Source organism: Macaca nemestrina, chromosome 16 (assembly GCF_043159975.1).
Source record: "Macaca nemestrina isolate mMacNem1 chromosome 16, mMacNem.hap1, whole genome shotgun sequence".
NCBI lineage: Eukaryota > Metazoa > Chordata > Mammalia > Primates > Cercopithecidae > Macaca > Macaca nemestrina.
The window spans coordinates 47,063,094-47,088,543 of record NC_092140.1 but is presented as its reverse complement, the minus strand read 5'-3'; the positions used below and the strand labels follow the sequence as shown (position 1 = coordinate 47,088,543).

At 34.4% G+C, this 25,450-nt stretch overlaps 1 protein-coding gene and 1 long non-coding RNA gene across 11 annotated transcripts in view; one reads left to right on the top strand and one right to left on the bottom strand.

Moving 5' to 3' along the window:
* LOC105489946 (protocadherin 9) overlaps positions 1–25,450 on the bottom strand; it is a 944,009-nt gene that overhangs the window by 640,050 nt on the left and 278,509 nt on the right. The gene's annotated exons all lie outside the window — the stretch shown is intronic.
* Positions 1,885–19,937, top strand: LOC139359182 (uncharacterized). 2 transcript variants are annotated; one of them, XR_011615020.1, is made up of 3 exons: positions 1,885–2,021; positions 6,461–6,572; positions 14,190–14,412. It is a non-coding gene; the product is annotated as an uncharacterized lncRNA (long non-coding RNA). The 2 variants fall into 2 exon arrangements; XR_011615019.1 differs by lacking the exon at positions 14,190–14,412 and adding an exon at positions 19,647–19,937 and having other exon boundaries at positions 1,886–2,021.

Genomic DNA, 25,450 nt, shown 5'->3' with positions numbered 1-25,450 from the left:
TTTGTGTTAAGTGCTTGCTGGTAGAGTTCCTGTTTTACATGAGCTTTCATTCTTTTAGGGGTGATAGATACACAAAAAAAATCAGTAAAGCATAACATAAAGAGTTTTATCAGACAGACAGCTGCATACAAGAGTACAAGGTGATTTTAGAGGAGTAGACTAGGGAAGTCTTAGAATAACATTAGTATGGCCTTCTAATGAGAGATTTCCGGGTCTCACTATTTTTCTTTGACTCTCAGATGGTCATTATTCCAAGGAAAATAGTAAAGTCTTCATTTGGGGAAATTATATTTATGTTTCCACTAAAATTAGAATGACCGGGTTTAAATTTCAGCTCTGAATGACACAATTTACAGTTTCAGACAAGTGCCTAGTGCCTAGTACATTCATTTGCTAGGGCTGCCATAATGAAGTCCCACAGACCGGTGGCTTAAAAAAAAAAAATAAAAAAATAAAATAAAATAAAATAAAAATGAATAAGATCATGATCTTTGCAGGGACATGGGTGGAGCAAAAGGCCCTTATCCTTAACAAACTAACACAGGAAAAGAAAACCAAATACCACATGTTTTCACTTGTAAGTGGGAGTTAATGATGACACATAGAGGCGAACAACACACACTGGGGCCTATTGGAGGGTGGAGGATAGGAGGAGGAGGAGGGAGACGTTCGTGAAAAATATCTAATGGGTACAAGGTTTAATATCTGAGTGATTAAATCTGCACAACAAACCCCATGACACAAGTTTACTTATGTAACAAACCTGCACATGAACCCTTGAATTTAAAATTAAAGTTAAAAACAAAAACAAAGAAAACTCTGGTAATTTATTTTCTCACTATGCTAGAGGCTAGAAATCTGAGAATGAGGTGTAGACAGGGCTGGATTCTTCTGAGTCCTCTTTCTCCTTGGCTTATAGATCCAGCTCTCTTCTTTCTTTTTCTTTACATGTTCTTCCCTCCATGAGTGTCTGTGTACTAATCTCTTCTTATAAGGACACCAGTCATGTTGGATTAGGCCCCACTCCAGTGACCTCATTATCGTTTTCCTTGTTAAAGATCCTGTCTCCAAATACAATCAGCTTCTGAGGTACTTGGGGTCAAAACTTGGACATATTAATTTTGGGGAAACACAATTCTGCCCATAACCCCTACTGAATTGAATACACATTTGTGAGCTGGAAAATAAGTAGACAAAGTAATCACCATTGATCAAATAAAACTAATTAATTTGAGGTCCTTTTTGAACTCATATCCCTCTCTCTGCATCCCTGCCACAACCAGAGTAAGGGTGGAAAATTTTAGGAAAGACACATTTAACATATTTCTTCTCTCTGAAGGTAATCAAGTGGAAAGAACACTACACTGGGTGTCATGAGCTATGGGTTCCTTCCCAGTTTGCTACACACTTGCTGCCTGGCTTAGAAGGTCAGCTACTAGGGTCTCAATTTTCTTATTTTTAATATAAAATATAAAAGAGAAATATTCTGATTTTTCTCCAAGTTAAAGGAGACTTGACTGGCTTCTATCTTAATAACAGGGTGGGGTCATGATGATGAAGATAGTACTAACTTCTAGCATTATTTAGCACAAGGTTCAGACACTCTATTCTGTCTGGCTCTTAATATGGAATTTCATGTCTCACAACAATACACAAGGTGTACAGTATTATTCCCACTTTTGTGATGTGAAAATGGAAGCTCGAAATACCTAGGAAATCATCTAAAACCACATTACACATCACTATAGTCTGAAGGTTTGTGTTCTCCCAAATTCATACATTGAAAACTAAGGCCCAGTGCAGCAGTGTTAAGAGAGGAGCCCATTAGGAGGTGATTAGGTCATAAAGGCCGATCCCCTATGAATGGGATTAGTGCCCTTATAAAAGAGAGCTGAATGCTGCATGTTTGCCCCTCTACCATGCAAGGACCCAGCAAGAAGTCACCATGTCTGATCTAGGAAGCAGGCCCTCAACCAGATATTACTAGTGTCTTAAATTTGAACCTCCGAGCCTCCACAACTGTGAGAAATACATTTCTATTTTTTATAAATTACCCAATCTAAGGTAGTTTGTTATAGCAGTCTGAACAGACTAAGACAGACATAACGAGGGAAAAAATGACTTTATGTTTCCAGTTAATAAACTTTCCATATCAAGGTGAAGTAGGACTATACTTTCATAGTCATGACTGGTACAGTTATTTAAAAAATCTCTTGACTCCATCTGCAATGCTGAAAAATGCTTTTTGGACAGAGAATAACTTTGATACAGAATGCATATGTTACAGGAAAAAAATATGTTCTTTGAAATGTATTTACCTTTAAATTGATAACTTTTTAGCAAAATGGAAACATGTCTTCATTTTTCCTCTTTAAAATTATACACGAAAACATAGAAACTTATGCTATCAAAATTATAATTATAAAATATTTTAGTCAATTTACACAGAATAAATTTTTATGCTCTTATAAAATCCTTTTTACTAGATTTCTTATTTTATTATGATATTCTTTCATATTTGGTGGCCTTATAACTTGAAGCTTATCAATTTTTTTAATTTTTAATTTTTTATGTTTTTTTGAGATGGAGTTCCACTCTTGTTGCCCAGGCTTGAGTGCAATGGCATGATCTCAGTTCAATGCAACCTCCACCTCCTGGGTTCTAGCAGTTATCCTGCCTCAGCCTCCAGAGTAGCTGGGATTACAGGCATGTGCCACCACACCCAGCTAATTTTTGTATTTTAAGTACAGATGGGGTTTCAGCATGTTGGTCAGACTGGTCTTGAACTCCAGACCTCGGGTGATCCACCCGCCTCAGTCTCCCAAAGTGCTGGGATTACAGGCGTGAGTTACTGCACCTGGCTGACTTACTAAATTTTTAAAAAATTGTGTTCTCTACCATAATAATTTGTACACAAAAACACTCATTCCCATGATAAAAGATAGTGGTGTATTTTTTGGAATGCATCCGTAACTGCATTGCATATTTTACAAATCTTATCTAGCCTTCATAAGGAAAATGTTGGGAGATACTGAGGGACACAGTGAGACTGAATTTTCATATAAAGTGTACCATGCAAAGATCTTTGTAATTCCTGGCAGTAAAATAAATAGAAAACTGAAAGAGATATTGAGCTCTTCCAAGCTCTCCAGTGATCTATAATCTAGTCCTAGTGACAAAGTCAGGCTCGTATTCTCATACTACTAATTGGTAGTTATCTGTTAGAGAATTTTGTCTCTGCCTTCTGATTATCTATGTTAATAAGAAACCAGCATTCATCTCATAAAATGGAGATGTGGTCTTTTTGTCTGAAAGATATTCCTATGATAGGATCTAGCCCTGCAGAGACTTTGAGATTACTACCTCAAACCAATGTTCTATGCACTTTTATTTTATTAAGGTAATTCTATTTATCATTCTGTTTTCATTCAAAGATGACAATCATTCAAAACTGTAACACCAATTGTGACCTTAAAGATCGTTTTGTGCAGTTTTTACAAAATGACCAAAATTTATTTCCTCTATTGTTCCTGTTATAAAATATACTCTAAAAGAGTAATTTTGATCTAGTACTTTCCTATGCCCTGTCAGTGACAGCAGTGGTGAAATCTTCAACTAAAGATTATTTACAGGTGGAAAAGGAAGCTAGAGAGGATGCTGCTTGGTTTTCCATTTCAGAGCTTTGTTTGCATTACATATTGCCTTTCATCTATAAATATAGGATATCTGGTATAAAAACCGTTGAAGAAGTATGAGCATGAAAATTTTATGAAACCATTTTTATAAGATTACTTCATCTGACTACACATATATTGTAGGGATTATGAACAATTGTCCTGTTGCCATTCATCTATTAATGATCATGGTGATTAATTCCTTTGGAGGGGAGGGAAGAAGGTGGAACCAAGTCTAGAGACATACAAAAATGTATTTTGCACATATTAATGGTAGCTTGCATCTGGAAAAAAACAAGCAATAGCATAATGGCATCAATGTTACCTCTTTTAATGTAATTTTTTGTAGGTCTCCACATTCTCTGCCCCCACTGAAAAAAAATTAAAATGAGAAGGCACACTGGGAAACCAAACAAATTTCCTTTTTATGACAATGACCTCCATATAAGAAGCAAACATACAAGTGGTGAAAGGAAATGTGATTAAACTGTCTACCAGAAGCCTTTTAAGGTTCTCATAAAAATTGGATGTGCAGGAAATACTTGAACAATGCATTAAGTGGCAGCACACACTGAATGTGCTCAGGGTTTTTAAATTGTCAAAAGGGAAACCTATCTTTTCTGTCCACATCAACTAATGTTTTCCAACTCTGTTTTGTTGACTGCAGCTCACTGAACTACTATCCCCACCCTACTTACTTCAAAAAAGGAATCAGCTTAGAGCTTTGTAAAATCTGCATTATTTATAAATAGAATGTTATGTATTTTTATTTATGAGTTCAATTCCATTTATATATGTCACCTTTTTCTGCCTTGTTCATTTAACATTCAAAGATGAGCTAGCCATATTATAGTAAAAAATTAAAAATGTAAAAGTATTCTCAGACTACATGGGATCTCCATTACAAACAATATATTAAGAATGAGAATAAAATGAATTCATCCCTAATCAACTCACCCTACTCAGTGATTTATAAATATATGGTTGAGGAGTCTCCAAAAAAATAAATTATTTGGCCAATCAGAAGATTTATGCTGTATCCTCAGGAAAGTGTAAATTAATGTGATTGATGTAGGAAAGAAATATAACTTGTTTAATTTTATTCTGAAGTGAATGATGTTTGAAAATGGTGGGGGGGAAGGAAGTCAAAGATACAAATGCTATCACTCATAGAATTTCTAATGCATTGTAGTTCCAGTGTTCTCAAGAGTAGGAAGCAGCAAGCAGCTCTTATGACTTTTCTGTTCCACAGGTTTATCCGTAGGTTGCCTGTGTCAAGCCCTTAACACCCGATATCATCAGCCATTGATTCCCTTAAACTAAGTGTACTCTAGTTTAGTATTATTAATCATTTCAATGCTTGTGAAGATTTCCCAGAAATGGCAATATGGTTACCAATCGGCACCCCCGACACCCAAAACACTTACCTTGCAAAGTCCTATGGAGTGGCTGAGAAAATTTATATTCACAGTGACTGAAATAAATAAGGTACTAGAGTGCATATATGTATGTTTGTGTGTGGGGGTGTATGTGTTTTCTCCCTTGTGTTTGAATAAAACAGTTATATTATTATGAATGAAGTATATGGTAAATTAGTGAGAGGAAAGTCAGTAGCCAAATGGATACAAACATTAGTACCTGTGATCATAACAGGAAGGAAATTGTGTAGTCTCTCTTTCTGGATACCTTACAGAATAATTCATGATCTGGCTTACTTGAAAGAGTACCAGGGCACTTTTGATTCATAGGATTCAGAAGCCTTGAGTAAAAATCTTGGCTCTGCCACTTGCTAAGTGTTTAATATTAAAGTATATTCACTTAGGTTTCCTGTGTCTCAGTTTTTTCTGCCATAAAATAACAGCCTAAGCCAGGAGCATCCTTTCTGTTGTCTTTCAGCCATAAATCACTTTGAAGAAATGAACTCGTGGAGTCCTCCATAGTTCTTTAATTCCAAAGCGATTTCTGAAATATTTCTGCTATAACCATCAAATCAGATGAATATTCAAAATTCATATCAGCAAAATCAAATAAAACTAAATAGGAGAAAGAAACTCTGAAAATATTACTTCTCCAGAGAAATTGTTTAAAGGGTAGCATATGCTAATTAAATATCCTATTTAATTCCCACTTGTGAGAAAAGAAGCTGAATCATTCACTTTTGAAAGTTTTGGGGGAAAAAAAACTATTTTTTTCTAGGCTTAAATGTGTAAATCCTCATATATATGTATATATGTATATATCATACATACATATGTATTTATATGTGCATGTATATCATATAATGAACTTGCGAAGCTCTTTTAAGTTATACATTACAAATTCAGAATACAGTATAATCACAGTGGAATAATTGAGAGTAAAAATATGTTCACTAAAATACTTCTAGAATATTCAGTAATGTGCCAAAAATGTACAAAATAGCCAGTTGTTTAGAAAATATTAACATCATTTTGTACATAAATTATAAATATATTATGTAATATATTAATATATAGTTAAGATAATTAAATGTACTCAGTTTCTGAGAATCTTATTCTTTGAGCTGTTTAAGGTCCATATTTAAATTATAGAGTAAAAATTTTAGAAGTATTGGACACTCTTTATATTTTGTTACCCAGTGAACCATAATATTAATACTACTCAGTGTTATAGGAAACCAACACAATATTTTTGCCTTTTTAGGTCCTACCCTTTGTTTCCTGAACATGTGATTTCTTACTGTTATTTGAGTCTGTCAGAAAACAAATGCCTTATTTTAATAAAGAACTTTCTTCTTAATAATCTAGGAACTACAATGTCTTTTACCTATGACATCAGTATATTTTCAGCATTGTCAACAAAGATGATTAAAGAATCAGTTTAGAGGAAATAAATTTCTCAATTTCTCAGCTGAACAAGGTAAGTAACTGTTTTGTAAAACTCAATAGGAAAGATTAAGACGACTTGTCAACAGAATATATTATCGTGTTGTAGTTGGTATTCTTTCATAATCCAAAAAATACAGCCAAATTTGGCACCCACTAGGAAAAACTTCAAACTTGGTATTGCTACAATAGCAAAGCAGATTTATTAGACCCCAGTATCTAAATTGGGAATAAGAATGTTCTAGTTGGTTCATAGATTAGATTTATCAAAGTACTTTACTCTACTTAGGGTAAGAGATATTTTTAGTTGTTGCTTTTTCTGTCAAGACAAAATGTTCAGTTCTCCTATTTAGATCTTCAGCAGTTTCAACGTCAGGCAAACAAGGCAAGGAAAAGTGTCATCAATCAAATCTTAGAACTCCGTGAAGTGTCTTGTATTCTGTAAATATTAGTTAGAAAATTTGTATTAATTTGCCTCAGCTCTAATTAAACAGCTCAGAGCATGACATTTGTTTTTATATGAAACACTTAGAATCCAATAATTTTATAAAAACATAAGCTATGCAAAAAAAAAAAAAAAAAAAAGTACGGGGGGGGCACAAGAAACACTGAGTTCCAACTAAAAAAAGACAAAGCTCTACTTACGTGTAATCATGCTGAACAAAATTAATCAATTTTTCAATGTCGGCATTTATATAAACACAAATCATGCTGACAAATACACTCATCATACCTGCAGTCTATCTGCCTACTGCCTGCCTTGCTACTGGACAAGCAAATGACCCCCACTAAATGTTTCCCAGTGAATCAGCGTTGACTCAGCAGAATGACTTGACAATATGGCATTGTAGTTATTTAAATAAGCTGATTCTTATTCAATCATCTTCACCAATCTCTACCACCTAAGAAAAATGCAAAACCTCGCCCAGGAGTGGTGACTCACATTTGTAATCCCAGCACTTTGGGAGGCCGAGGCAGGCGGACCACCTCAGGTCAGGAGTTCAAGAACAGCCTGGCCACCATGGTGAAACCCTGAAACCCCGTCTCTAGTAAAAACACAAAAAATTAGCTGGGCGTTGTGTCGGGCTCCTGTAATCCCAGCTACTTGGGAGGCTGAGACAGGAGAATCACTTGAACCCGGGAACTGGAGGTTGCAGTGAGCCAAGATAGCGCCATTGCACTCCAGCCTGGGTGACAAGAGTGAAACTCCGTGTCAAAAAAAAAAAAAAAAAAAAAAAACCATGAAGCATAAGAACAAAAAGCAGATAAAGCAAAAAGCAGAATAGTTGTATGCTGAGAAAATGTTAGTGAATATTTTATGAAGAAAACATTTCCTTCTCCCATTGTATTCAATTTCCATGTGTTTGCATTTTTACACTTCACGAATTCGTTCATTTTAATATTAATTATTAATATTTTTTGGAGACAGGGTCTCACTCTCTCCCAGGCTAAAGTGCAGTGGCGCCATCATGATTCACTGCAGTCTCGACATCCGGGGCTCAAGCATTCCTTTCGCCTCAGCCTCCTGAGTATGCACCACCATGCCTGACTATTTTCTTAATTTTTGTAGTGATGAGATCCCACTGTTTGGCCCAGGCAGGTCTCGAATTCCTGGGCTCAAGGGATCCTCCCACCTCAGCCCCTTAAAATGCTGGGATTACAGGCATGAGTTTCCATTCCTGGCCTCATTCATTCTTTGAAAAATTGAGCACTTAAGGTATGCAAAGTAAATTTTAAGTTGGTACTGAGTTTAACTCAAAGGTCTCTGTGTTTCCCTATCTTTACTGAAATGTACTAGGTGTAACTTGTAAAAATAGAAATAAAGTGATAAACTGTGCAAATAAATTGAAGAAATAAGCTCCACCTAAGTGAACAGTTACTATTAATTCTAGTGCAATAATACAAAGGGAAATTTGTGTATAATTATTCCATAATAGTTGTTCAAGTGGAAGTTCATTGTTTTTATTACAATATAGAACTTAACAGAGAAATCACAAAACAGTAAGAATACTTAGCTCAAACTAAAGGAAACAAAAATACATGTTAAATTATCATTAAATAGTTCTACTAGTCACAAAGTTAGTTACAGAACAACCCTTTTAAGTATTTGTTATAGAATATATTTTGCTGCTGGGCGCCATGGGTCATGCTTGTAATCCCAGTACTTTGGAAGGCTGAGGCAGGCGGATCACTAGGTCAAGAGATCAAGACCATCCTGACCAACATGGTGAAACCTCGTCTCTACTAAAGATAAAAAATAAAAAATAAATAAAAAATAAAAAATTAGCCGGACATGGTGGCGAGGGTCTGTATTTCCAGCTACTGAGGCTGAGGGAGGAGGATCATTGGAACCCGGGAGGCAGAGGTTCCCGTGAGTTGAGATCGCACTACTGTGCTTCAGCTTGGTGACAGAGTGAGACTCTGTCTCAAAAACAAAACAAACAAAATAAAATATATTTTGCAAAATTAAAATTGATAGGCATTTCTTTGGGTCTAAAATAATACCAATTTTCTCTTAAATATCTTATGCAGGTTATGCTTTGAGGTGTTAGCAGACTCAATCAATCTCATTTGGAGTATTTTTTAAGTATAATGCAAGTTACAGCTTAACATCAGGGATCTATACTTGTCAATTGTAACCATTTTCTAATTTGAAAGTTTGTAGTATTTTTCTGAGATTCAGATTTTTTTGTTTTCCAATTAATATTTGAGTCCAAAAACTCGATCTAGATCTTTGCAAGGAACAATTAAGAGCTATTTTTAGAAAGCTTTAATTCTTTTAAAGGCATATTTAACCAAATTGCTGGAAGAAAAAATTTAATGCAATTATACCATCATGTTGGGTGACAAATTCTAAACAGCATGTTCTTAGTTAGTTGTTACATGGAGAATAGAAAACTGGGATCAGATTTCTCTATCTGCATCGTATGTATCACTATTTGAAATTATATATTTCTTCTTTATTCTTATTACTGCCTGTCTCCACAATTTGTTTCTAAGCTCCACAAGGGCAGAATCTGTATTGGGAGTTCACTACTTTATGCCTGTTTAAGCAAACTAAGTATGACCTGAGTAGGCCTCCATACTTACTTCCATATTTGAGTCCTTGTGGATGAATTGTAACCTAACTTAATAGTCAGACAAAGTCGAAAACCTAACTTAGTAGTATATCACTTGTAACAATGGCTGAGTATTGACCAGTTCCAGTGGTCATACTTCAACCACTCCTAGACTGCTGAATGTTTAAACTGCGTTCAAATAAGGCAAGCACCGAGCCTTAACCAATCTCACTGTTTCTGTACTTCACTTCCAATTGCTGTGCATCATTTTACCTTTTTTTTGGGGGGGGGTCTATAAACTTATTCTGACCACGAGGCACCCCTGGAGTCTCTGTGAATCTGCTGTGATTCTGGGGGTTGCCCAATTCACGAATCATTCATTGCTCAGTAAAACTCCTTTAAATTTAACTCAGCTGAAGTTTTACTTTTAACATGCCTAATGCCTAGTTTGAATAAATACATAATAATCATTTTCATGGGCCAGAACTGTGTGTGGATTACACCACAGTGCTCTAAAAGAAGAGTTCATTCCCTATGGTTCAGAATAGATTTTAGCAACTTCTATAAGTAGCAGACATTTTAGTCTTTCAAACTAAGAAACCTTGGCCTTAACTCCCACAGATAACTGATGGGTGAACAAGAGTTCAATTACAATGACATAATTGGTTATCATTAGGATAAAGTAAAAGAAGAAGGCGTCAACAGGGCTTCTTTAACAAAAATATTCATAGTTACAAAGTTGAGTTTAACAGAATAATTTCCTTTACATTACATACCAGAATAAATAAAACATTACTATTTGAAAAATAGAGCCATAGAATTACATAGCTGTAGTGTTTCAGTTATAGACTTCTATGATGCTTGCACCACAGTTCTTTTTGAATGGAGGATGTGGACTGGATTCAGGTGAAAGAAATAAGCTGTGGCAAACTCTGTATACAACTGCAGCACACACAAATCAAAAAGCAATCATTACATGTGATGGTTATTTAGAGTTTGCAATGTTCTCATCAGTAATTCCTATCTTCATGCAGAAACCACTGCCATTGATGTTATAGACAAAGAAAAAGGAAATTTATTTCCTTCTTAGTTCTCACCTTTTTCCCTCCACTCTTTCATCTTAAGCCCATCACCATAACATCACTGGAAGACTGAGGGAAGGCCAGAGAATTGTTTTTGTTAAATTCATAGAAACATGTTTTGCTTTTGAGTAATATGTGTACATTTTTGGCTTGTCTGTCTGTCTACAGGCAAACTTCATATATGTAGATCATTTTAAAAGAACTTACATGTGCACACATATCACAAGTAAAATTATTGTAATAGAATTATAAAAATTGCATTTAGTTTATATTATGTAATTTAATTTCAGAATTGTCTATCGGTGTATTCATTTGTATTGAGATATAATACTAGAATATTTATATTAAAAGGGCATATCTATTTATTCAAGTAGTATCTGATGAGTTAACTACTCTAAGATGATGGATTTTGCTTGTATGTGGGCCCAATGTTTTTTTTTGTTTTTTTTTTTCTTCAGGTTGTTCTGTATTTTAATGTTGAGTCATTAAAACTATACTTTGAGCAATCTATACTGTATAAGATTCCATGTAAAACCAAAATATCACTGCCAATCACTAAAAAACACACTGCTTAAATATGATTTTTTCCTTAAATATGTTGTATTTATTAATGAAGAATCATGATTCTAGGATCGAATGAAGTTCAATTTAAAAACCATGAAAGATTATAGTTTTTCTGAACTGTATATGTTTTCCAAACGTGTTTACTTAATGTAAACAAGAAAGAATCCCAAAGGATAATTTTTACTAAATAAATTTCGAAGAAAAATGAGGTTACTTTAAAATATATATGTGTGTGTGTGTGTGTGTGTGTGTGTGTGTGTGTGTGTCTGTGTGCGACGGAGTCTCACTCTGTTGCCCAGGGTGCAATGGTGTGATCTCTGCTCACTGCAACCTCTGTCCACCTCCCAGGTTGAAGTGATTCTCCTGCCTCGGCCTGCCAGGTAGCTGGGATTACAGATGCCTTCCATCATACACTGCCAAGTTTTGTATTTTTAGTAGAGACAGGGCTGGTCTTGAACTCCTGACCTCAAGTGATCCACCCCTCTCAGCCTCCCAAAGTGACGGGATTACAGGCGTGAGTCACCATGCTCGGCCTTCAAGTATATATATCTAAATAAATTAAAACTGGAAAACTGACAAGTTAAAAATTATGAATGAAAATAACTGATGGAAGACTACACAGGCTCAATGTACAGGTGCATTTAGTATGCTGTCAGATAATATTTATTTCTAGAGCTGTGTATCAACATCTTTGGGAATGAGAGAGGTCTATGTGTTTTATTTTATAATACTTAGTTTTTCCATTTGATGTATAATTCCTTAACAATGTTTCAGATATTCTGTAAAAAGACTGTTCATTACATGTTTGGGATTTCAAAAATTATTTTGTTTTTTTGATGCAGCATAATATAGATTTGGATCTAGGTGGAGAATAAGAATGCTTGTAAGGAAGGTAAAAACGGGCAAGAAATAATACCATTTGACTTATGCTTTAGTAGGTGTGAAACTTAAACGCTTGGTGTAAAAGCTTTAATTCCGATTTTCTTTCCATTCGAGTCCCATTTTCAATTCATTGGCTTTCATATTCTAATGAAAACTGGATCAATTTGAAGGCACTTATACAACTGTTTCCTAACACCTTGTTCTAAATTACGTCCTGATGAATGAGTCATTTTGTCAGCTGAGTTCTTATTCACAATCACCCTGCAGTGTAATACTTTGTTGCTGTTGTTGTCATTGTTGCTGTTCAAAAACATGTTGTGAGTCAGTAATTTTTTCAGAGAACCAGTAAGTATTTTCTGTGTTTATAGAGAGCAATTTGAGGTGATGATTAAACAGCATATAGAAAAAAGGTTTTTTTTCTAATTTCTGATTATCTTAGTACCTTATTAATCCCTATTAAGTTGTTGTTCAAATGAATTTGTATAATCTATATCTCATGTTTAACTTTTGAATAATAAAGAGTATCAAAACTGTAATTAAAGAAAATGAAAATCAGTATGTTAAACTCTGAGAAACAAAATTTTTCTATAGACATCCAAAATAAGTTTACTTTTTTGTAAATCAGATTGGTCATAATTACCAATTAATAAAAATTCCATAGTACATTATGTCAGAGTAAAAATAGCTTAAATAAGTAAAAAATGTCAAAAAAGAGGACAAATAGCAAACTATAGGAAAAAAATTCAGAGTCATTCATTTTTCTCTTACTTGTTTTTCTTGTGTTATAGTTTTAAGGTAAAAATATTATCTGCTGCTGGGGAGGTGTTTTCCTACATTCATTGCTTTTACTCTTTAGGATGCTTATGAACAAACTGTCCAAATTATGAAAAAATATTGTTTTCATAATATATACTTGAAGGGAAGTTTCATGGTTTATGTACTTGTAGGAAAAATATGTAAAGGGCATACTGTAATTACCAGTGGATTCACTACACCAAAATGCAAATAAAATACAATTTTACTTTTAAGAGCTCCTGATTATAAAATTAGAACTTACAGTATTTATGATATAAAAGTATACTCTATCACTATAATGTAGTGATTTCACTATAATGTAGTGAAATTTCTGTATTATATATAAATGAATATAGTATTACTGGTCGGTAGAAAGTAGTAAGTTGCAGATGTACTATAGTATTACTGGTAGATAGAATGTAGTAAGTTACAGAGCTACCCTAAAGCAACCAATACAAATTTTAAAAAATGAAATACATGGTAATAGTCCAACAATAAATATAAAAACATATTATAAAATAATCCAAAATAAGTCTGAAAAAAACAAAAAAAACGAACAAATGGGGCAAATAGATAACAGCAAGATAACAGATTTACAGCTAATGCTGTGAAGAATAGCGGTTACGTAAATTGTCTCAACAACCCTATAAAAAGGCAGAGACATCCATAATGAATAAAAAGCAATACCTAACTAATATGCTGTCTATAGAAAATGTACATTAAATGTAAAGACAATGGCTTATAATATAAAATGTGTTCTCCCTCCATTTCTAATAATTCATTCTATCATTTTTCTATCTACCTTTCCCTATGTGCCTTCATGGAATAAATTGCTGGATCTATTTTAGTTTTAGGCACAGTTGTCTGTTTCAAGTAGGACAATGAAAGATTACTATACCTCTTTGGACTTTTCACCCCAGTTTTCTACATAGGTAATCAAGATTTGTGGAAATCACAGAGGACTGACATTTCTGTACTTCACTATCCCCAATAATTTTTCTAGTGGTAATTCTAATTCCTCAAAACTTTTGGTTTACTGAACTTAGAAAATTTGAAATTACATGAAAATGATCTCCATTAGACTGAAACAAAATTACTCTAGGTTTTGAAAACCCCTTTTTCAAATTGACTATAGACTTGTGAAGTTACAGCTTTTCTCTGGAGACTCCTGATGATTGATACCGTTCCCTGTACTCAAAGGATATGTGTATTTGTGCTTTGCATTCAGAAAAAGGAATATCCCTTAGTGTAATTTTTCTGTCAATCTAGGGATATGAGAAAACCTCAAGCAATTCATCTGTGTGGACATGGGGAGGAGGAAAATGAGACTATAGATATATGTTGCTTTGGATGCCACCAATATGGGCCAGAAAGCTTGCTTGAAACAAGATAAAAGTATGATTTGGAGACCAATGAAGTGACTTTTTGAATCCTTGCCTTCCTAAATACAAACTGCATGACCCTGGATATATCTCTTAAAATTGTAGCAATTTATTTTTCTCAGTGGCAGATTTGAATAATAATGATTCTATGTCTATAACTTAACATTGTTGTGAGAATCAAATGAAATAATGATTAGTAAATAACTTTGAGAATCATTAAGCAATTTATCAAACATGTTTTGTGCAAGGCATATATAGGTTATAGTAATTATTGTAAATAATTTAGGCATAGTTCAAAATCATAATGCTTTTTAACAACTGACCCACTTTATTTCTTGTACGAAATATATTTTCAATAAATGTTCTATATTTTTCTAATAAATCTCTGTTTCTTTCATGCAACTATCTATTTAACTTTAAACAAGAAAAATTTAGAAAACATATTTAGCATAAAGAGATAAAGTGTTCTCTAGTTTGTATAATATGCAATTTTTTGTAAATATTTTCAGCTTCTTGTCTCATTTCTTAGTTCTTCCTACAAAACAACTGAATGGTTTCTATTGAATTATTATTTGTAATAGGTACTATGCCAACTATATTTTCTACTTTACCTTATTCAGTTTTTAACTGGAAACTGTGGCCCAGAAAATTTCCTAAGCTCTTACCTGAGCTAAGAATTATCTGAGTGTAGAGTTTGGAAGGGGATGTGGTCATGAAAAGTTTGATCCCTCCCATTTTGTCCTCTTTTCTTAAAAAGTTTGATCCCTCCTATTCTGTCCTCTTTTCTTAAGCCAGCTGCCTCTGGAAAACACACTTTATGCTGTGCTTACTTCTTCATGCTCTACATTTGGTGGATAACCAACCTTACCTGGGGAGGTTTGAGGTTGTGCACACATCTCTGCCTGTGGTAGAATGGGCAAATGTAAGTTTATCATTCATTGTTGGGATACCTATTTCTGGTGCACATTTAAGGCCCATCTTCTAATCGTGTGTGTGTGTGTGTGATTTAACTGTATCCCTCCCACACTCCAAATTAAGATAAGCAAAACTCCAATTTAAGATAAGCAACCTAAATTCTGATTTGATTATTCTGTTGTGGCTCAGGACACACTACCCTAAAACCTGACTGCAGGATATCAGAATACAGGACTCCAAAATTAACCTCTTTGGCATATTGAATATCTCTAGCTGATTATTTTGAGAAATTGCAGACATAGAAGTAGCTCTGGAAAGCTACCTTTTATAAAAAAAAATTTACATTTATAAAGGAAATTTCTATTAGTAAAGGTATCTATGTTGCTCTGAGCCAACTTTTACCATCTGAGACTTATCTGCCTAAAAAGGCAACATTTATTCACAATTCCTTACTTTCCCTCATCTTCCCATAATTTGTCTCCCCCATACTCCCCCAGCAGCCCCAAGCAACTAGTTCTTTCTGTAGTGCAGCATACTATATAAGTTTTGATCATCTGGCCCTTCTTTGAGTGCCATATTCTTGTGGTACTTCTGTGCATACATACATAGTTAAAATTGTTTTCCCCCATTAGCCTGTCTTATGTCAACTTGATTTATAGCTCAGCCAAAGAACCTAGAAGGGTAAAAGAGAGGCATTTTTTTTTCCTCTCCTAAAATACCATTACTTACTTTTTCATATAGTTTTATCTATTTGTATTCATACATTTTAATGGTTTTTTTTTCTTTTAACTTAAAAAAATGTAATCATGTTCTATGTAGTCCCTTGAAACATATTTTTTTTCTCTGAAAATTATATTGTTAAGATGCAGCCATGCTTTTGAGTACTGTTGCATTTGGACTCTTGTGAAATATTTCATTCATTAAATATATCACAGTTATTTTCAACTACTCTCTTATGAGGTGGACACTTTTTCTTCCCTTCCCATATTACAGGTTTATATTACTGTTAACAGTACAGATACCAGCATTCTTGTATGTGTTTTACAGTGTACATGTGTAAGAAATACTCATGGGTATGTATCTTAGGTAGGTTTTGAGATATGTGAATTGTAGTTTCAAAATGTAACAAATTTTTCAAAGTAATGGTACCAATTTACATTTCTACTGATAATATATATAAAAAACTCTAAAGTTTTCCAACACTTGGTATTTTCAGGTATTGTAACATTTCCTCATTGAATGGATGAAAATAGCATCAAATTGTGGCCTTGATATGCATTCATCTGGTCACTAATGACTTCTCTTCTTATTTTTGTTGACTATATATATATTTCTTTCTTTTGTGAGATGCCTGAGCTTGCCATTAGCCTATTTTTATTGTTTAAAATATTTAAAATAAACACCAATAAAAAGTTATGAAATCTTACAAAAGGGAATATGATTAGTGTGTTGAGTAGCTGAGAACAAATAGATACTCATTAAACATTAGTATAATTACATAATATTGAAAACATAAAATGCAAAAACTATCATACCTTTACATTTATGAGCATATATAGCATCCAAGTTGCACACTTAAAAATATTTTACAAGGCTGGGCATGGTGGCTTATGCCTGTAATCACAACACTTTGCAAGGCCAAGGAGGGAGGCTCACTTGAGTCCAAGAGTACAAGACCAGAATGGGCAACACAGCGAGATTTCATCACTAATGTTTTAGAAAGGATTTTCTAGTATATACAAAAATGGTACATATTATGGTACTAAGTATTTGGCAGTAATCATGGTAAAGTAGGAAAACATGGCAAGGGCCATTAACATGTAATACTAAATTATAACAGCTTTTGAAAATTAGAGAACCCAAGAATGTTAGGCTTCTCAAAGCCCAAAAGGCTTTATGGATTTTTTGGCAAAACTATCTTTTCACCTATTTCTGACCATATCATGAATTGTATATATTTTAGAAACAAACAAAAAAAAATTCTAATAGAATTTTAGTCCCAAAAGGTGTAATATATAGTTAATATGTATTTTCAAGAATAGCCCACAGAATATGATGTTCTTCTGCAAAATGAATGTACATATGCCTTATACAAAATGTATGTTGAATAAATGTACTATGTTTGCATTATAAATCTTTCTTCCTTAACACAAATAGGCTCCTTAACTTTAAAACACAGAGAAACTTACTTTAGAAGTCCCATTTTAGCACAAGGATAAAAAAATGTTAACCGGCCAATTAAACTAGATTGACTTTAGTGCATAAGATTCAGGTGTGTTCAATTCCAAATTTGTCGTGCCATGAAGCATCTCTTTGAGGTGTAGCTGGTTGGCACAACAGCAGGACAGGTTGCAATGGCTGGAATATACAAGGTCAGACAATTCTTTGAAACTTTTCATTCTATACAATTTCTATCTCTGACACCCCAGAATGAGAGGTAAAATAAACACATTTGTGCTAAAGAAATTTCACATAGTGTTATCTAACTAAAAATAGCCATATAATAACAAATTATTACCCCTCTTTTACAGTTGAGGAAGCCAAATGTCAGATACAGTAAGATTGTAGTGTAAATTTTACTGTAAAAAATAAACTTTTCTATAAAAATAAATTGATAATCATCATGTTCTCTTTCCAAAAAATACCCCTTATTATGAGGGTTATGACAAATACACAGATTACTGCAATACAAGTCAGAAAACTATTGTCTGGAAAAGTAAAGATAAAGCCTGAAGAATTCAAAGAGCGACATCTTGCTACAACTTATTTTACTGTTTGTTGGTGGAAGAAGGGGGTGTGGGTAGGAAAGTCCTCATGGAGACAGATGTGAATAAAGATTAGAGGACTACACCAAAGGCATTGAATCAGCATGAGCACCTGTCCTGTCCACCGTTGGAGAAGTATGAGATCATTTTTGTAGGAAATAATAAATCACTTATTTCTGCTAATAACTTGGATATGTTAAGGGAAACAATCAGGACAAGATAAGAAAGGTAGGTTGGGGGTGACATTGTACAGGATCATGCATGGTCAGGCTAATAAGTTTATGCTTTATCTGGGAAGCAGTCAGATCTCTTTGAATAAGGTGAATCTGTCTTCAGTGAGTTGGATGAACTGAAGAGGAGGCACTGGATGAAGGGAGAAATATCAGGTAGTTATTGGAACTATCTAACCTAGAGGAAAATAGAATGTGGTAGAAAGAATTTTTTAAAGGGCAATGGGGGGATGATGTGAGAGACGATATGGAAGTAAAACTGACAAGACATTGTCAACTTACGTGAGTGTGCAGAGGCTCATGCAGTTTTCAAAGATACTTTCATAAACTGCAGTTGTATGCCTCAGAGTGTAGTATTGATATTGACACCAGTTAGGACTCTGGAGAAATGGTCTGTTCATCATGTTCATTTGGAAATAGTAGAAGGTTATTCACAGACTTCAAACTGTATAAATGGTAATATTTATTTGGACGTCAGAAACAGATGCAGTTCATGCCAGTATAGTTTGTAGAATATAGCAGGAATTGAATAGATAGCTTATGACTAATGATTAACTGGTCAACCAAAATAGAGGTTAGGGACTTCTTAAAAACTTCAGTTTGCTAAATGAGCTATTACAGTTTTGTCTTCCCTTTTCACTCCTCAAAATTAGTCATGCTTACTCTTGAGAAGTTGGTTGGAATGCAGAATTTGTATTTAGGGTTCAGATTTTCATGCTTATTATTATTATTTTTTGCTTCACTCTTGAATATGTATAGTGATACAGAAAAAAATATATATATAAGTATGGCACTGAAAAGCTTATCTTTAATTGTAAACTCCATGATACAAAAGTATTCTCAGAATGTAGGGAACAATGAATGCTGTAAAACAGGAAACAGCTACAGAATTTCATATAAAAAACCAAAATGAGTGGCAAATGTTAACATTTTGTCAAGAAGGAATCTTGAACTCAGCAGTCTAATATGAGGATATGAATTGATTGACGAAATGAAGACCAAGTTTTTCAGGATGTCTCTGTAACTTTCTTCATTACAAGAATATATTTGAAAGCCTCCTTAAATTGTTTTCCATTTTTAACGCATTATCATCACATTTAATTACTGAACCTTTGGGGAAATTATTCAGCATTTTAGGTTTGAAACTACCCAGTAGGGTGTCTACTTTTGCATAGAAAATTACTACGTGAGAGCACACGATTTAATCTAGCATACATGCTAAATCAGTGCTTAAAAGGAAAAAAAAAATTCTCTTAATCTTTTCAGTTCTTTCATTTGATAAAACAAGTAGGCGTACAAGCTTGGCTAAATATGCTTTAAAGAGAGAGTTCTGCAGGTGAAGCGACAAAAGCTTTTTGGGTGCTTTATTATGCATTCTTTTCTTTATATCTAAGAGGATTCTAGCATTTATCCAAAATGGTATTTCCCTTTTAGGTGTGCATGATAGCACGGCAAAGAAAAGATGGCACTTCCAGACAAGTCTTTCATCCTGTGACAGCTGAATTATTCTCTTCCAAATATGCTAAAACAACAGATTTTCATTTTGTTCAAGGCCTTACATCATCGTTAAAAAGCCTTTTGGAATTTGTTCCAGTCATCAAAAATGTGGAGGAGAGAAAATAAACATGGAGGAACGAGTATCACACCATCTCTAAGACAGGGTTCAAACCTTGGAAAAAGCATGTGCAATTACAGGAATCTTCTCACTGTAAACAGCAAAGCCAAGGTCTTACAAATAAATGGAGTAGGCAGCTTACGGGATGTGATTAGAGGGGCAAGCCAGATGCTCCTATCTAAAAATATCTCTCATGCCTGTACCTTTAGAATTCATTCCTCTGCATCTTGGAGGTTTTTTTGATTGGCAAGAGATCCCCATTAAAATGTAAATACTCCTGGGAGATGCACAACCTTAATCTTTTATCAAGGATCATCTCGGTCGACTAGTTGGAATGAAACAAGAAATAGAATAGAGCTTTGGAAAAATGAGTAAAAAAACAAGTTAAAGGCGAAAGGATACTGGCAAGAGAGAGAAGACCCTGAAATAGAAACTTCTATATTTTACAATTTGCCTGATGCCAGTTCTGAGTAAATGGGGTAAATATATAAAAGAAAGAAAACAGACATAGAAAGGCTTTTAAGGTGAAAATTAAACTGCTATTCAAGCAACTTACAATAATTTTAATTTAGTGGAAAAATCTAGTGATTAGAAGACCATGTCTTCTAGGTTCGATGTTCATTTTGTTTACTTTCAGATGATGACCAGAAGATTAATTATCTCTGGAAACAAGATTATCACATTAAATGAAAAATAATACTGCTTATCAAATGATTTATATAAATATTAAATTAGGAGATATATAGTAACAAAAAAAGAATAACTGTATTAAAGCAAAATCAGATTCAGCTACTGTTTAAGAATGGTTGTATATGCTTCAATTTAATCCACCAAATTCCTCAGAAGTTGGTGTTTCTGCTTCCTGTGCCTGTGCCATCCTACAGCAATTGAGCAAAATCAGATAGAAGAATATTTGAATCCAGATTCTGCCACTTAATAGCTGTGAGATTTACAGATGTGAAGTTTATTCAACCTTTAGAAATGCTAATTTCCTCATCTACAAAATCACTATTGTTATGCTATGCCATGCAGGAATCTTTTAAACATTTGAGATAATTTATGTAAATATCAAGGATTGGGAAACGTGGCAAGTTCTTCATAAAGGATATACGCTTTTTTTTTTTTTTTTTTTTTTTTTTTAGTTTTAACATTCCTAGTTAAGTTAAAATGTTAGCTTTTGTTCTGGGAAAATACTGTTCTCTCTTTGTGTATTAGGCCATTGCATATATTTGGTAAGTAAGAGATTGTCTTCTTAATGTTTAATAATCATAAGTGCCAGAATTTAAAGAAAAATAAAACAGGTGACCATAGGTATCTATACACAGAAAATAACTTCCTGGAAAATATCAACTCAGCACTGCCAGGACCTTGACAAATAGGTGATCATGTGAACCTTTGAAACAATCAAAACCATATGAAGAGCTTAAAATTGTCTACTTAACCAAAAACAGCTTTGCCTCCACAAGCTATCTATCCATCCATCTGTCATATGGCATGGGACAGGTTTTCCCATTGTGTATTTATTTTTTCTCATCACTAAGGACAGCTGGTTGAATGTGAATTTTCTATCAGATACACTTAACCCTTGGCTTGTAAGCAAAAACAAAACAAAAAAAATTGAATTTTGTCATTTAATTTATTTTTCTCAATGTTTACTGGATGAAATATCTTCCATCCTACCCTCATCCTTGCTTATCTGGAAAGCTAAAGTATGTGGTGCAATGAGCACCTCACTTACTCCGCAAGGCCTCTAACACAGTGCCACGTACAAATAGGTTATCAAGAATTGCTTCATAATGACAAAAGGTTTGGGTTTAAGTACTCATTTATTCCTCTTTTTTTCACTTTTCAGTGCACAAGAAATACATACCATTTTCTTATAATGATGTAAATAGTTATATAAATGAGGTGAAGATACATAGAGACACATCCAAGCGCTCAGAGTGAATGAAAGTCTACAAGAGCTGCCTGGATTGAAAGATGTCTCTGGAAAATCAGGAAAATTGAATGTATTTTTCTGATCCATAAGGGTTTATTTTGTTTGTTTGTTTGTTTGCTTGCTTTTTTGTTTTTCATATGAGAAAGAGTGAATGCAGATATAATTGAGCTCATAACTTCAAATAAGAAATAAGCAGCAGTCACAAATGAAATTGTCATCAAAGAACCTATTCTCATAGGCGGAATTATTATTTTAAATGCTGGGGGAGAGAACTAGAGACAAGAGAGGAAAGATGGGAGTATCTGAGCAAAATGTTCTCCCAGGGAACATCACTTCTAACAGAGTCACTATCCATTATGATGCAAATGTCAAAACACCAAAGCTAGTTCTCCCGACAAAAATAGACAGATTTGATAGTGCTGTCTAGATTTTTCTTACTGAAATTTTTAGAGCATTCGTTTGAACAGAGGGTAGTTTGGAGGTCACATGTTCCTTTCTTGATAACAACCTAATTTCCTCATTCCTTTTTGTATGTAGATACAGTTTCTATCTTCTAAGTGCCTGCAGGGATCTAGCTGTTAAAAGAAAATTTCAAAGGAGAAGGTGAATTTGTATGTTAATCCCCTTCCTATAAAATAAACATGGGGTATGTTGTAATTATTTCTTTCATCTGTTACTAGAGATGATTTTAACTAAAGTAGGGGTGAGCATCTGTGGTAAGGTAAGCAAGCTGGCTTTCCCAAAGGCCTGGTAACTGTACAAGTTGTTTCTCTGAATTTTGTTGTATCTTCTACATTTATATTCCTCATATGAACATCTTATAGGGTTATGTACAATCTAGTTTCCCCTTCATAAAATAGCAGGATGCTGACAGCACACTGTCGGGTACATACGCTTCTCCAGCAAAAGCACAATGCATTGTGGAAGGCTCCTTGGGTAGTAATTGATACAAGTCTGTTTCCCTGTATTTATTGAGTGATGTTCAACCTCCTGCATCTACAGCCACCACTGTTCTAATTATTCAAGCTGACATTCCGTACTGTAGTGCTATATGACTGCTTCATAGACATGTCTTAAAAATTGGTGTAAGTTAATAATTTATTTCAAATACATGAACGTACCTAGCATATCATCGGTGCTCTAGAAATGAGTGTTTCTTATTTTTATATTCTATTTTTTTCTGATTCCTCCCATCCAAAATAAATTCCTCATCAAAACAGTGAAATAGTTTACCCTGGAGGGTAAAGAGTAGCATGAAGCCAGATAATTGTAAAGTATTAAATGTAAGGTCACTGATTTAAGAGTTATCAATTAGGTGCTATAACCTCCATTACATCTTGGCTACCCATTCCTCAATGCTATTCATTGCCTCTAACTCTCTCAATGGCAGAAACCACCTGTGGCCACCAGGGCACCAGTTCTGTGTAGGTAATAAGATGGCTCTTTTTCCCAAGTCACCATCTTCTATTGACCAGACTAAGCTCTCACATCCAGACAGCAGGGATACAGGTCTTAGGTTCTTAGTATAAACAAGGGAGGAATAAACATACCAGGACAGATACTGTACCTGTCAACCTCCCTGCCTCTTATCTCTTGTGTGGGCCCTGGAGGCCACACATCTTTCTTTGTCTCTTGGTTTCAGAAAAATTTGTGTTCTTAACCCATATTTATTTTTTTTCCTATCATTTTTATTTCATACATTCTCATACATTTAACTTGTAAAATGGACTGTAGTATTATTATCTAATGTAATTAAAGCATATGAATTAAAATATTTCTATAGTCAAAAAAAAAAAAAAACAAAAAGTACCCAAACAGGTTACTAGATATATGACCTTTGAGAAAAAAATAAAGCCAGAACATGTATTCACAAACATACAAATATAAACACGTATTAGAGGCACTAGTCCATAGAACGTTCCACGTGTAAAGAATAATCATTCATATGTGACAATATAGTTTTTGACATTTCCACCTAAAAATGCTAACATTGAAGCTACATGCCAGAGAACTGTAAATATTTATCTGGAGTCAGTTACGTAACCGTGTTTGTTCATCCCCGCATCCCCAGTGTCTATAACACCTGAAGCACAGTACATGTTCAAAATACACTTGCTGAATAATTGATGAGCACTCCACTTCTCTTAACTACAAGGTTAGTCATTGCAATATTTGTTTTATATTTTGTGTACATGTATACATAAACTCCTTACAAAAAAGGCAAGTATTCTAGTGTACAGTCTTATTGTTACAATATAGTATTCAAGTGATTGATAACTGTATCAATGTTGTCCCTTCTCTCCTGTTTTCCTGCCCTTTCCTCATCACAAGTCTGTCCTACCCCTGCACTCATTAATAATGGTGGGTGGTTTTATGTTAAGTCTTTGTAGGTCCTCATTTACCACTTCATTCCCTTCAACAACAAACCCAGCATGTGGTGTATGTGTGAAATAGCTTGCTTCACAGTCATTGTACCTAGTATATCAAGTGTACATATTTTCTCCTCAGGTTCAGAATTCTACTGGGTGAGCTTACATTAAATAGGGACCATCACAGAAGACCAAGAAAAACACACTCTCTTTCCTACAGAGATACCGGAAGACATAATAATCATCTTTTCTTCACCCCTCCGCTTTGCTTCTAATTGGTATATAGTAGTTTTGCAGTTCAGGAAAACAACTACAATTTCAGGGACATGTGACAGCCAGGATGCTTCACACTAGGTAGCTAAATGTATCCAGGGCAAAATATCAAATGAAGAAGCCTCTGATTAGGAAGGGCCACCCATCTAAAACAGTGCGGCTGAGCAATAACATCTACCAAGTATCAGGAGCTGTTGCCACCTTGAAATAACACAATTATCTACTTTTCTTAATGTTCCCCAACTGCTCCTAGCCCATGTCTTATGATCCTATGACACTTATAACATTCTCTCTTTATATATGTGTGTGTGTGTACCATATGTATAAATACATAATTATATATGTACATATTATATTTATATAATCTCACAACAATCTTGCAAGATAAAAACTATTTTCTTCATTTTATCCATAAAACTGGTAATCAGAGAGATTAAGTCCTTGGCACAAAACCACTCTCCTAGTGATTTCAGATTGAACCTGGGCTCATGGCTCTGCACTTACTGCATGGGCTCCTACAATTTTTCAACCTAAATATTGGATAAGCTGGAGCTGACAGAGAGAGCTGTTTCTGGGTTATTGCAAGGGAAACACTATCTTGAATGATCAAATTTACCAAGGGTGCTGGGTGTATCAGCAAAGGATACTTGGGTTTCTTCCATAGTATCTTGGATGAAATCTCTGAGATGTACACTACCGCAGGTCTCAGTCCATGGACCCAACTATGCTCTGGGCACAAAGTACAATACCAAAACAGCATGCCCTCCCTCTCACAGACTAAGAATAGGAGCCCTCGTCCTAAACTTGCTCTTTCTGAGATAGAACATTTTAAATCACAACCCTGATCACCACCTACCCTTGCTCAAGAGCATGTTATTGACTATTCGCCATCTGATTACTTAAAACCTCTTGCCAGGTTAAAATAATGTGAAAGATCAGAATTCTGAGAGAATTAAAGATTCTCTGACAGAGCTCTTCAATCACTTTCAATCAATCAAATGTTGGTCATCCAGCTCTATGTTAGGGGTTTCAGTGACAGTAA